Source organism: Rousettus aegyptiacus, unplaced genomic scaffold (genome assembly GCF_014176215.1).
Source record: "Rousettus aegyptiacus isolate mRouAeg1 unplaced genomic scaffold, mRouAeg1.p scaffold_m13_p_5, whole genome shotgun sequence".
Lineage (NCBI taxonomy): Eukaryota > Metazoa > Chordata > Mammalia > Chiroptera > Pteropodidae > Rousettus > Rousettus aegyptiacus.
In genome coordinates, this window is record NW_023416308.1 from 91,562,996 (window position 1) to 91,578,202 (window position 15,207).

At 38.1% G+C, this 15,207-nt stretch overlaps 1 protein-coding gene and 1 pseudogene across 3 annotated transcripts in view; one reads left to right on the forward strand and one right to left on the reverse strand.

Annotated features, from left to right (window-relative positions):
- The window catches only part of NELL1 (neural EGFL like 1), a 692,265-nt gene that overhangs the window by 592,741 nt on the left and 84,317 nt on the right, over positions 1 to 15,207 (forward strand). The window lies entirely within an intron of this gene.
- On the reverse strand, positions 12,935 to 13,052 carry LOC118603053 (annotated as a pseudogene).

A 15,207-nucleotide genomic window follows, 5' to 3' on the forward strand; every position in this document is an offset into this window, starting at 1 on the left:
GGGGTTACAAAGACAAACAGAAATGGTGCATTCCTCAAAGGGCTGGAATTTAGTAGAGGGAAAAATATATAAATAAATAAATTTAGGGGCGTGCTCTAGGCCTAAATAGGAAAAGTTATGTAAGTGTTGAATTTCAAGCGCAGGGGAAGAAAGGGCTAATTCTAGCTACGCAAACGGGAAGTCTTGATTTAGGAATTTTTCCATGGTTCTGATTTTGAAAATTGAATATTTTTTTGCTCAGTTGGTTGGTATGTGTGTTGTATGGATGGAATGTTATTGGGGAAGGGGGGTTGAGGGGGAAGGAAAAGTCTTAGAAACATGAGTCATATGGTTATGATCTGTAATCTTGAAGAAATTTGAAATGGAAAAAACAAAACTCAGAATGTGATAGACGTGAGTGCAGTTAGAGATAAGACTGAAGGGTTTGCAAGAGTCACTTGTGTAGGATTGAACATTATTTTATGATTTTATTGACTGTTGGTTAGGAACAGTGAGGTTAATTTATTACTTCCACTTGACTTTCTTAAAGAGAGGCACAGATAGTGGTGCCCTTCACCAAAAGAGGCAATACAAGAGTAGGAGTCTTGAGAGTAAAATGAATTTCATTTTAGACTTTTAGTCTTCAAGTTTCCAAGGATATCTAATTAAATCTAATAGACATTTGAACATAATTTTCTTATAGTTTATGGAAGAAGTTGGACTAAAGGTAAAGTTTTGGAATATATCAGCAATAGGATGTTGCCAAAGCCATTGGCATAAATTAAATAATCTAGAGGAAGCATAAGGAGGAATGGAGGATGACGTACAAAGTAGTTAGTCCTGGGAAAGAATGGTTAAGGAGGAATGAGGAAAACCAAAAGAAAAATGTGTCTCAGATGCCATGGAAAATATCTAGAAATAAGTCAACAGCGTTACATGCTTAAATTTAATGTACAAAAAAGTGACAAGAACAAACTGCTGGCCTGAGTTGTTAGGCATTCATTGGCAACATGTGCTAGTGAAGAGATGAGGGCCCAATTAAGGTGACAGTAGGAAGATTAGATGATAGAGACCTAGGCTGAAGACTAATCACTTCCTAGGAAACCTGGCTGTGAAAGGAGGAAGAATAGGTGGTATCCAAAGAGAGGCACTGGGCAGAAAATTATTATTTTTACAAAGTAAAACACTTAAATATATTTTTAGCTTTTGTCGTTAGAACTAGTAGGGAGAGGTTGAAAATTTAGCAGGAAATATTCTTAATGATAGCGTGAGTATGGTGAGACCATCTCTTTCATACACAGCTGGCGAGTGTATAAATTGGTATAATCTTTCTGAAAAGCAATTTGATAATGTGTGTAAAGAGCCTTAAAATATAGTTTTGACCATGTAAGTCCTCTTATGAAATTCTACCCTGCGGATAGAATCAGAGATGCAGATGAAGATTTATGTACAAGAATAATAATCACAGCATCATTTCGATAATGAAAAATGGAAACAGTCTTTATGATCAACAAAGAAGGCATAGTTATATAAATTATAGTGTATTCTTAGAGTATTACACAACCATTGAAATCCTATTTTCAAAGACTCAAATTATTGGGAGAAATGTTCTTTCAATACACTGTTGAGTGTAAAATGAAAAATGAAAATAAAAAAGCTGAATATAGAGAGTAATCCAAATGTCAAAAATGGAAACATAAAGCTTAAAATAGAAAATATAGAAATGAGTAGGAAAAAGTATAGAATTGAACAATGTTTTTGGCATAGACTTAAAGAGACTAGATCACACCATTGACCTAAGGGTTAGTTTTAGGTAGAGACTTCTACCTACAAGGAAAAAATAGAAGGATATTTATAGATGTGGGGAAGGAAGTTAAAAGATATTCTTCGCATTAAATAAGAGCAAAACTCTTCTTCTTTATCATCATTATCATGACCCACAATATCAGGAATATATAGAGGGCTAAGCTTGTGTCACATTTTGTATAATGTATTTAATATTCATAGTAGCTACTGTTAAAGATAAGAAAACCAAGGCATGGAGAAGATAAGAAGTTACACACCAGGAAATGATGGAGATGAGAGTCATACCAGTTTTATTTGTCTCTTCAGTCCAGGTCAGAGCTTTTGGCTGAGACAGGAGTTGGGCAACCTTGATAAGGAGAGATTTGAAACATGAATTATCACTGCAGGGAAATTGAAGGGATCCGAGCAGAGACAATAAGAAAAAGGAATAGCTGAATGGTACTGAGGTTAATCTTAAGATCAGCTATTCAGAGTGTCACTAGTTCACAAAATTATATGTATTTCTCCAAAGGCAGTTACACGCCTTAGTGTAAGAGAGAGAAAAAGAGAAGTTTGGATTAATTGAAAATTATGATTTGGTAGGAAGTTTCAATGGAAAGAGAGGATGTTAGCAGTTAATGAAGCTAAATAGTATCTAAATTTTATATGGAATATAGGGGTTTTTATAAGAGGATAAGGGAAAAGGACAAATGAGAAAAGTAGAGGGAGGGACTGCAGTACCTGAGGGGAGTCAGGGGTAAAGTGAAAAGGACCGAAATATAAAGTTGATACAGTTTTCTTGGCATCGAGATGGTTGAAGACTTTGAGGTTATATGGTTAGATAGATGAGCTGCCCAGATTTCCAGAGGAAAACAATGAAAGATTACATCATTTCTGTGATGGTAGAAATCAAGAGTAGAGATAGACTGTGAGGCATATTTCAAAATGCTTAGTAGATGAAATAGGGGGATGAGACGATCTCTAGATAATAGAAATGTGAGGTAGAACCAAAGGTGGGAACATGATGCACTTGAGGAACAATGAAATAAGGATTTCGGATTAGCAAAGGGCACTCTGAGAATAATCCTGGACTTTATAGCACTGTGGTATAAAAAGGAATTTTTTGTTGAAGAAGGTTATAGTCTCTTGCATAGAACATTGCCTGACGCACAATTGATGCTGAATGCCAACTCATTCTCATTTTATAGATAAGCAAATGAATATAAAATTAATGGGTCCACACCAGGAAAAAGGATTCTGGGAATAAAGAATATTATGGGATGGTAGCTGTTTACCTTGGAATAGAGGTTCCAGAAATCATAATAAAAATATTTGTAGAGAATACCATAAATGGATGAAAGAACATGATGGGAAAATGCACAGAATAGTAGATGGATGTGAGTCATATAGAGGTTTGTTAATTGGAAGGACTGGTGTTCTAGCTTGTGACTAAGGATGGTGACCCACTATGCTGAGGCCCGAGTAGTCTGAGAAGACAACAGTGTAAGAAGCCTGCAGTCTTTGCTACTTAAATGGCAAGATGTGGGCAAGCTTTTCTGATGCTTTTTAAAGATAATTCTACTTGCTCATTAGAAATGATTAGCTGTCCTTTACACTGCTTCATTCCCAGAGTAATCATTGGTTTGAAGTAACTATGGAACAGGGTTTTTTGTTTTTTTTTTTTTTTCTGACAAGAATTAGGTATCACAGAGTAGCTTTGATGAAATAACCCTTAAGTAGAGCTCTTTTTATGTGGCTGGGATGAATTTGGCTATTTTCTCCCGTATCGTAGCCCTCGGTGGGATAGAGGTAGATTTCTGGTTGTGAAAAACCTAAAGCCTCAAGGTCTGTCACCAGCCTGGTTCTATTTTTCTGCTTTGACAATTTGGTGAGAGCTTCTGAGGTCGTATAGCCTCTCTTCTATAGTTTATGTGTTATAGAAATATGATAATATACATTAGTCCTGAAGCAAATGAGTGAACTAAATGAATCACTTTGGGAGAGAAGTACCCACAGCTCCCTCCCATTGTCATTGAGGTAATATAATTTTCTAAAGAAAGAATTATTGACATCTAGTGAATTGTGAAATCAATATCTGTATTATTTACTGAACGCATGCTGGGCATTTTTACCAGAATGATTGGTAAACATCTTTAGTCATAAATTTCCCAAATTCTTGTATGTATTTGTGTTTTAATTAACATTCTTAGTTGGAAACTAGAGGCAGATGGGAAGTATTGTTAATAATTCCATAATTGATAACAGTTACTTCTGAAACACAGAAACAGCTCATAGCTCACTAATTATTTCAGGGAACAAAACACTACAGATTGTTAAAAGCCCTCAGTGACATAAGAAATCTTGTAGCCCAGTGAATGAGGATTGGGTCAGAGGCAGAAGCCATGGGGTTAGATTTGGACCCAGCACTTATTACCACGGAGATGACACCTGTCTTCTCTAAGCCATAGTTTCCACATCTACCAAATGAAAATAATTCTTATCTTCACAAGGTTGATATGAAAAATAAATCAATGAACAATCTACTATTCCTGCCACCAAGGTTAAATATGTGAAGTTCAGAAGAGCCCTAGAGTTTATCAGTATCCAATTTCCACTGAGTGCTCAGCCCTCATGATAATTTAACTTTCTTTAGGCTCTAAATTTCCACTTGAGGATCAAGGACAACCTACTTTTCAATTAAAGTTGAGATAGTCCTGAATTCAAGAAATCAATTTAACTTTATTTAACCTAGTATTTCCCAATATTTTTAATGCTAGACCTTTCTCCTCTATAAATCCTATTAAACTCTTCAAAGTTCTTCAGAGCACTGTAGGAAACAATAATATAAGATTTCAATTCTCCTCCCATTGTTGGTGAGTTGTAGTTAACAACAGCAGCAAATTAACATTGACTAAGTGGACACTATGAGCTAGTCTTATAGACTTTTAACTAGAAAGTCTCTCTAAATTCTTACAGCATCCTTTGGGAGTCAGTACTATTACCATCACCATTTCGTAACACAGAGCATCTTGCCTAAGGTAACGAAAAGAGAGTGGAAGATGATTTGAAGACAGAGTTTCTGTAACCACAATGGTGATCTAGAATTTAATCAGCTAGTGTGATTCAGTGAATGTCAGGAGGAAAGTGAAGACTCAGAAACTAAAAAGAGAGCCCCATGGAGTGGCATATTCTTAAGGGCCAGAGAAAATGTGGAAGCCAGGGAAAGAGTTAAAAAACGAGAGAAGCACTCCAAAAAACCAGAGCAGTGACCTGAGAAAAGTGTGGGGCGTTTTTCTAGACTGCTGCATGCTGTCTGTGGCTTGCTTTTATCCTTCAGTCATAGTCTTGTGTGCGGGTAAGCCTGCTGAGTTTAAAAGGACAATAACAGGATGGACATCTTGGTTCGAATGGAAGAATTTTATTAAATCAGGCCATAGAACTCTATTCAATGTGTAGATTCACACAATTAGAATTAAATAAAAGAGAAGCAGACCGGGTCAAATAAATATAACTAGGAGGGCAACAGACATTGCTACATTCCCTTTGGAGTTTAAAAATTCCTTCATGTGAATGAATCCACTTACTGCATCATGCTGGATACCAATAAGTAGTACTTGCTCCTTAGCTTAGCGCAAATAGCTTTCAAGTTCAGTGCCCTTTTTTTTTTAGCAGGGTTTATGGCTTTGTGAATTTAAAGAAGAATGATTAAAATGGATGATATATATTTTTTAAAATCTGGCATTCTCTCTGGGGTTAAGAAACTCCCTTGCTGGGCTATGGGAATCACACGCTGGTAAAATAGTGGGGTTTATATTTGATTCACCATACAGAAGGATATGGAACAGGAAAACAAACTGTGGAATATATCTCTCCATCTTACTCCAGTACTGATTTACTTGACATGTACAGGTTTCTTCTTGATCCCTTGTTCATCATTCACATACTGTCAGAAACTGGATTCTTATCAAAGGTGGCGATTTCTCAGGGTTAAGGGGACCTCCTGTGCTCATGCAAATAAGAAGCTGTCTTCTTCTGCTAACAAAGGCAAGTGTACATATTCCTTGTGACCCAAACTCAACACAATTTTGAGAGTTGGATACTTCCTTCCTTTCCCACCCACACAGAAAAACTCTCAAAATTTGTCAAAAATAAAAACTCTACAGAATTGAAACCAAGCACCTGTCCCTGAGCGGAAGAGCAGTTTGGATGTCGTTTAAGATGGACTGCATGAAGCAAGGGGACCACTGCAGAAAAAAACATGGCTAGGAACACATCATAGGTTCAAAATGGTTTCCTTGAAATAATTCACAAAGAATAAATTTGCTGAGTAATTTTCTAAAACCTATCCAAAATTATCTTAACTGCACTACAAAGTACAGGTCTAAGAACCCCTCTTCTGTCTGCCTTTCTAAGGTGTGGTGATAGGTGTCTGTCCAGCAGTGAAAATGAACTAACGATGTGTCAAAAGAGGAAACCCCTTTTTTAACATTTGGCTGATGGTTGACTCCCATTCCCTGCTCTGTGGCAAAGTGAGAGTGGTAACCCAACTAAGACCAAGTATAAGCTATTTGGAGAATTGGCCATTTGATTTGATTTTTAATGAATTGATTTATAGCAAATTAATGTTTGGCTCTATTGTACTAGAGCCTCAGGTCAGCCTGTCTCATCAGTGAGGGTTGCAGAATGGTACAGACAAATGTGGGACCTCTTCCTCTGTTTTTTTTTTTTTAACAGTTCTGGACTCCTTGTTTAAACCTAAAGTTATGCTTTCCAGTCCTCAGAGGCTGAGTACCTAAGTCTCAGGCAGTTTTGCAAAGGTTTCTTATTTCCAGGTCTGATGTAGTCTCACTTTCTAGTTTGGCAGAGTCTACCCTGGAAATAGTCTTTGTCTGCATTCCTAAGCTAAGGGATGAGAACTATATCTGTCACTGAGAGAATATCTAATTCAGACCTCTGTTGTGGTTATCTATTGCTGCATAATAAACCACCCAACCACTTAGAGGCATAAAACAGTGACACTAATTATGCTTATGGCTCTTTAGGTCAGTAATTCAGATAAGGTCAAGCAGTAGTGGTTTGTCTCTATTTCATGATGTCTGGGACCTCAACTGGAAAGACTGGAAAGACAGATATAACTTGAATGGCTGGGTCTGGAATCATCTGAAGGTTTTATTACTTACATGTCTGGAGCCTGGGCTGGAATGACTTAATGGCTGGACTCAGCTGAGATTATTTACCAGAGCAACTACACATGGTATCTTCATGTGACAGGCTTCCGCACAGCATGGCGGCTTCAAGGTAGTCATAGCTTTTCTATGGTGTTCAGGGATCCAGATTCATGTGTTCTAGTAATAAAGGTAAAATTCAATTGGTCTTTGTGACCTAGATTTCAATATCACATATAATCACTTCTGCTCATACTCTAAAAGTTGAAGCCAGAGCCTGATCAGAATCGAGGATTGATAAGGATACACTTCCACCTCTTGCTGGAAAGTATTAAAGTTCTGGCTGTGGTTTTAAATTGCCATATTTGATAGCTAGCAACATGATGTAATGAGACTGTCTTTTCGACAGATTCCAGTATATCTTCAGATAGATATGGCTTCTTTAGCAAAGTCAACTTGGAACCTAGACACGTATTCTAGGGATATTTCCATGGATAACAGCTCAGAGCCAGTTTGGGAGGCTCAGGAGGACACCTGTGTTGTTAATCTGTTGTCATTCTTCTCTTTGGATGCCAAAGGACATTCCCTAGCTTCGCTTCATAATCTGTTTTGATCACTGGACTTCATGGGATATATTTTATTTGTCTCCAAATGAAGGGCTCTGCTGCCTCTGAAAATGTTCACCACAAAATGTTGGGACCAATGGACCACATTATAAAAGAATTATTCAACATGACTGTTGAGCTTGGTTGCTATTAATTGGGTCTTACAAAGGGACACTTACCTTAGTAGATTCACCATGATCTGAGCCCTGTCTTCTCTATAAATTTCAAAATTCTGAAATTTAGTATCGCTTAGTACATGCTATTATTAATGATGAGAACACATGTTAAACTGGTATCTGTGTAAACCAGATACCAGTTTAACAATTTATATGGAGAACTAGCACTAGCTAGGAATACTTTCATTCACTGGCTTTCACAGTCTTTCCCTGGAGGTGTTCTGCATGACAAAGCAAGTAATAATCAGAAAGCTATTTGGTAATGGACAAAACCCTGGAAGGCAGGTATGATGTTATGATTCTCTTATATACTCAATACCGAACAGTGTCTTGTGTGGATGAGGCTCAATAAATGTTTGTTGGATACATGAAAGAATTCTTTAGAATAAAAGAAATCTTAGGGAGAATATAATCTGATGGTTTTCAAGCATCCCTAAGGTTCTTGAAGAGGTAATCTAGGGCAGCGGTCCCCAACCATTTTGGCACCAGGGACCAGTGCTCCTATGAGAATCTAATGCCTGATGATCTGAGGTGGGGCTGAGGTGGTGATGCCAGCGCTGGGGAGTGGCTGTAAATACAGATGAAGCTTCACTCGCTCACCTCCCACTCACCTTTTGCTGTGCAGGCCAGTTCCTAACAGGCCACGGACCAGTACCAGTCCATGGCCTGGGGACTGGGGACTCTGTTATAGGGGCCACTTTCAGAATCAGTGGGCAAGAAGTAGCAGGGGCCCAAGAACAGCTCCTCTTTGATTTATGCAGGTGTTAGGACTTTTTCTAAGACTTAAATTTTGAAAAGAGTAGAACGAAATATCAGCAGCTAATAATAGAAAATATTGACAATGTTTGTCAGTGAGGAAAGTGAGTCCCCAAATAATTAGGTAATTTGCTGAAAGTCACTCAATTACTAAGAGTCTAAGCTGGCACTCAAATTGGAAGCTTCCCACTTCAAGGCCTGACCTATGTCTAATATGCAACATACTAATGATTCACCAGACACTCGGCCTCTAATTTGCTGTGAAATTCTTCCACCTATTTCCTGACAACCACATTTGACATTTGTCCAGAACTTATTGCAGCATTTTCATTTTCTTTCTGAGAAGCCACAGTTGACATTTTAAACATCACCTTATAAATTTCCCTCCCACCCCAGTTTTTTCCTCTGCCTCCTTGGGCCTCATTCATTCACTTTTTAAAAATTCCTTGTACAGCCTCACGGACAAATTATTTTCTAGTATAAAGTGGACAGGAGTGAGGAGGATACATTGGATGAGCAGACAATAACAGCCAGGCACAAGCTCATTCTAAAATATATTTTTCTTAAAGCATTGTTATCACTGCAGTCGTACATACTATTCCAACGATTTCCTTGAGTTGCCATCTCCTGCTGGTTCTTTAAAGAGGTCAGAATAACCCTGGTAGCTTACTTGCATGTACAAAATGCAAGCCATAACCCCAGGAAAGTGTTTCTTGCTCATCTTTAGCTGGCTGTGCAAGCAACCTTGCCTTGGAGCTGTATATACTACCTTTCTACTTGTAGTTGACTGTGATGCTCAGAAAAGTGGAGCGATCAGAGACGAAAAGGTCTCTGGGAATCCTGAAATCCAGTCTTGTTTTACACATGAAGAGACTGAAACCTAGAGAGGGGGAGTAATTTGCTTGAGGCCACACAACTAATTAGTGGCAGAGAACTCTATTTCCTAATCTGTGGTCCAGGACTCTGTTAGCAATAACAGATTTATTTTTGCTTCCAACCGAATGCAGTACCATCCAGATGAGGCCGTGGCAGAAGCACAGGCTCCCAGTACCACCAAAGACCACTGATGTCCTATGGACCAAACGCGACACCCAGCTCGATGAAGTCAGGTGGGGCACACAAGCCTGTAGGGTCATGCAGCTCCAGGGGACATCGGTTGGGACAGAAACACAGCTAGCAGCCTGAGGGGCTGATTCCTCTGGCTGCACCAGCAATCTTTCACTGCAACTCTTTGTTGTGACAGCTGATCAGGGCATTAGCAGCCTGCTCAAGGATGGATGGATGGATGGAAGGAAGGAAGGAAAGAAGGAAGGAAGGAAGGAAGGAAGGAAGGAAGGAAGGAAGGAAGGAAGGAAGGAAGGAAGGAAGGAAGGAAGAGAGGGGAGGGAAGGAGAAAAGAAAGAAGATGGTGGCTGTTGGTAGTGATAACAAACAGGTGTTTCTGTTATGCACAGAGAAATGAGTCCTTGTCTGGAACAATAATTTGAAGACTTTTTTTTTTTTTAAGTAGCAAAATCCTTTTATTTTTCTACCCAGAATCTTCCCCAGAAACTCCAGTGCATAGAATAGATAAAAGCAGGGTTGCTCTGGTTGAATTTGGGGAGAGGAAAGGTTGTTCTCTGAGGATCCAGGCAACTGAGTTTGGATACAAATGATCAGGGAGAAATTTTCCAACTAGGAGGAGTCTGGGAAATCTGTGGCGTCACTGTTGTTTTTCATAGTGTTATTTAGTGAGTGGTAGCCAAGGATGTCAGATGTCCTGCAATGTGGAGGACAGTTCTTGATATTGAAAACCTGTGCCATATCCTCTATGACTGACATGACTATCTCCCTAGACATTTGTGTAGATGAAAAAGCAGTTTGTAAGTATTTGAGCCTAGAACCCAACTCTATTTTACATATGGCAAGCAGTATTTATTACACAGTTTTAACATCCATTGCATTTTCCAAAAAAAAATGCTATAACTGGGAAAATAGGGGGAAGAGTGTACTGTTTTATTTTCTTAGGAGCTTCACTGGGAATTGCTCACTTAGAGATGTAACAGAAGGGTTAAAACCAAGGATTCTCGAGCCTGGCTTTGAATTCTAGATACTACACTTACTAGCAGTGTGTGACTTTGGCCAAGGTACTTAACCATTCTGCATCTGCATTATTAGCTATAAATTGTAGGTCATTACAGCACCTACTCAAAATGTTGTGAGAATTAAATTAATCAATAATGTAATGTACTTAGAGCAGTTCCTGGCACAAAATAAGTGCTCTGACTTTATATCAGAAAAACCATCTCACTATGGCATACTACTTATGTTATTTATGGCTTTAATACAACTATAATATCTAACAGTATTGAGGGTTTACTTTATGCCAGATAACCCCAAAATTCATCTAAATTCAGCATGCATATAAAATTCAAATATAATAACATCACTCCTCTAATTAAAAACCTCAATGACTTCCTTTGTCTAAAATCAAGCAAGTAAAGTTTGATGATCTGGTCACTTCTCCAATCTCATTTTTTGCCTTTTCTTGCCTTTATGTATTTTAGCCCTACATATAGATCTCCCAATATATCTCTTTTCATAATTTTGTCTTCATAATTTTAAATTGCCTGGTATTTACTTCTTATTTCCCTACTCTTTGAAGACTTAGCTCAAATGTCATCTCTTCTAGGATATTTCCCTCCACCTTCAGGCCAATGGTGGTACTTGTATATATACCTGGCAGTCTGCGCATCTTTGTAACCAGAGCTTCCCACACTGCGTTGACATATGTTTAAGTGTTTCTCTTCTTTATTAGTCTGTGAACTCAAGGACAGAAGCCATGCCTTACTCATTCTGCTATTGCCAGCATCTGGCACAGTAGAGCAGAGTGGATGCTGAGAGCATGTGAGCTACAAGGCCCTGATCCAGAGGTTGGACTGTGCAGCAGTTAACCCCTCTAAATCTAGAGCTCAGACCCTACACTACTAGTTACTGCTGTGTCACCTGGACATATCAACTCTCTGAGCCTCAACCTTCTCATTTATGAAATGTAACAATAGTACTATCTCCCCATGGTTATTGTGAAAATTAAACACAATGATGAATGTAAAACACATAGCAAGTTTTGTACATAACAGTCACTTATGAATGTTAATTGTCATCAGTGCTCATCATTATATTTAGAAAAGAGCATACCCAAAACCAAGACAAAGCATATCTGTTTAAGGCTACAAAGCCTTTAGAGAAATTTTTCCCAGATTTGCTTACTTGCCATTTGCCAGCGTTTGTCAATCCTTGTAGTCAGAAAACCTCAAGGAAAAAATGGCTTTATACATAGATCACATTGTGTATCACTCATTTTTTACTGTCTTTTCAGTGGTCTCTTTCTCTGTATTTGAGAAAAGATTATAGGCATGGAAATGAATTCAAAATATTAAAGGAAAGTAGCCTGGGGATAATTAATACAATTGAGTCCAAGATAAAATTATCAGGATTTCTACTTTTTCAACCTAGCCTGCTAGAACACACTTTAGTAAAACTATTTCAATCTGTGTTTCTTTCTTATTTATTCTTAGGTCTTTCTGATCCACAGAGCAATGTTTCCTAGCTAAAAATGTTGGTAAAAAAAGTGCAGAAGCATGACATTTTCCTTAAATGATATAGACTTTAAAGAACTGAAAATAATTTCCAACATAGAATGAACACAATAAAACAATATAATAGCTACCATTTATGTTTGCCTATTATGATAAGCACTTTCTGTTTTTTATCACATTCAGTAATCACAACTATTCAATGAGAAAGGTACCATCATTATTCTCATTATAGAAATAAAGAAAGTGAGGGTCTGCATCTTAGGATTTGTCCAAGGTCAAGAGCTAAAAAGAGGCAAACCTGAGACACTAAAACCAGTTCTGGGTGACTTCCAAGTTCATGCTCTTCAGCACTGAACAAGCATGTTCAGTGCACATATATGTGAAAGCAATAGATGTAGGCTCCTAATTGAACTATAAAGCTGCAAGTGAAGTATTAAAAAAAAACGAAAAATTTTTTGCTTCATATTAGAAGTTCATGTTGACATTTATCAACAAATAGCAAAGAAACAAGGTTTAAAACATTTCTTTTGGCCTGTTCCTGGTGACAGTAGAATTCAATTGAGTTCAATTTCGGGAATGACTTTAGCATCAGAGTCAATGGCAACAAGACTGGTATTCTAATCCTGATAGCCTTTGAACTGTCTAAGCTCCCAAAAGCAAGATGCAACATTCACTGTCAATTTTTTAAAAATACTTCTCTGCCCAGCTGTGGCTCACTGTTCAGTTAATACCTCTAGTCTCTGGAAAATTTGTTTTTACTTTTTATTTTTTTATTTTATTTATTTATTTTCTTAAGGCGAGGCAACCCTTGGTTGATCCCACAGATTGCAAGGACCTTGTCAGTTTACAATCCATTTATTTGTTTGTTTGTTTGTTTGTTTGTTTTTTAACACCTGCAGCACCTGGTCTTCCTAGGTGGTCTCCTATCTAAGTACTAACCAGGCCCAACTCTGTTTAGCTTTCAAGATCAGACAGGATTGGCTTGTTCAGGGTGGCGTGACCGCAGACGTCTCTGGAAAATTTATTTTACTCTTTTCCATGATTAGCAAACCCTCTTCCTGCCTCCAGCTCAATTCATCATTAGTTTCATTGTATTTCCAGATATCTCAGACACTGTGTGCTTATCAAGCACAACTTGCTTCCTTTAACCTAAATTGTTGAACTTTAAAGATCTGGAGCATTACATTATTTTAATTCATGCCACTAAGCACATAACTCTTTTGATTATTGTTGAGTCATAAATTACTCTCTGGCCTTTACCCACTGACAGGTTTGCAGTTAACTATTGAGAGCATATTCCCAGATGTCTCTTGGAAAAAAAATTTATCTACTTATTTCATGTCTTATTACAGTTAGAGAAAGAAGGATCAGTGTAAACTTGGAATCAAATCAGGCAGGTTGGTATGAAAAATTAGGGAATAATTCCTGGAAAAAAATGGCAAAACTCTGCTTTTCTTGACAATCTGGAGAATCTGTGTTGTTGTTGTCTGCTGAGATAACAGGAATTTTTAAGAGAAAACAATCGAATGGGAAATGTTGCTAACAGTTCGTCCCTTTCTTGCTTCCTCCCTCCCGCCCGCTCGCGCATGCGCGCGCGCGCTCTCTCTCTCTCTCTCTGTCTCTCTCTCTCTCTGTCTCTCTCTCTCTCTCTCTCTCTCTCTCTCTCTCTCTCTCTCTCTCTCTCTCTCCCCCCACCCCTCTCTCTCTCTCCCCCCCCTCTCTCTCCCCTCCTTCCTTCCTCCCTCCCTCCCTTCTTTCCTCCCTTCCTTCCATTTATCTAACCATTCACACCATCCATGTTATTACCAGTTTTTGCATACCTACTTTGGATAAAGTACTGTGCAGAGCTCCCTGATTTAGAGAATAGAGACATAAAAATTAATCAAATGGTAGTCTTATCCTCATGTTGTTTTTATAATACTAGGGAAGACAAAACATGCAGGGCAAAAGGGTAACTAAAATTAAAGCTGGAAAGTTCTCAGTGACATGGGGAGGCACAGGTAAGCCTATGGAATTTCAGATGAGCCATTCTCCCTGCTGGGGACTAAAGGAACCTTTATGACTGGCAGCATTAGAACTGGACTCTTAAACAAAGATATGAGTGTCAGTGATGGGGGCAACATTCCAGGTGGAGGAATATAGAGCAATAGAAAGATGAGAAATCTCGTGTTTTCATCAGTTCCTTCATTCCCACTTCATGCTCTGGGCCTCTAGGCCAGCAATCTTTGAGTCTTAACCTCTTCAGTCTGTTTTTCCATTTCTTTTCCCAGGTCACATTCATTTGTTCTGTTAGATGGATGTTCAGGGCCTTCTAGGTGACCAACTGGCTAATATAATGATCTGTCTACATGAAAATAACATTGGTCTACTACATTATTTATTTGAAGTTACTTGTTCGTATTTTAACAAGGAATTTCTGAGAAGTGAGCTCAATTCTACTTATATAGTATTAGATTATCACTGTTCTTTTTGTCAATTTAAGGAAAGAAACAATACTTTCAATTTTCCCCCAGATTAAAGAGAGAACTGTCCTCATAGCTAACTTGCATTCCCTTTTTCAAACATTATTTGGCACAGGAAAACCTGAGCAGGATCTGGATTTTGTGGGCAAGATAATTTGTATGTAACCAATTCCATTTTTTTTTTTTGACGGATAAATGGTTTTGGAAAAATTTATGAAGTTTAGGCGGGGCACCCTGTAGTATATTAGAGTCAAACTAGTGTTAGAAATCAAGTAGCTTTTTCTATTAACTCTGTATTAGAAAGGAAAATATCTCTTAAAAGTTTCACAAGTCTCTGTTCCAAGAACCTCATGGTTCAAAGTTGTCTGTTCAGATATTCCAAAGGGATGTTCTACTTTACCGTGTGAAGGGTAAGAGAAGAAAAATAGGGAAGAAAAATAACATCATGTGCCAAGTACTATCTTCTTTATAAAACTGTCTGCTGGCATATCATCCCACTTACATCAGAATGTAATTTCAACCTGGGCCTATGAGATCCTGCAGCGTCTGGCCTCTGCTTACCTCTTTCTTCTCATCTCTGTCACTATTACCATTACTTAAATTGCCTAAGTCATTACTGACTTTCTTCATTGACTAGAATAACTTCATTTGTTCCAAGAGGTTTTTGTACTTCCTGTGTCTTCTGCCTGGCGTGGTCATCC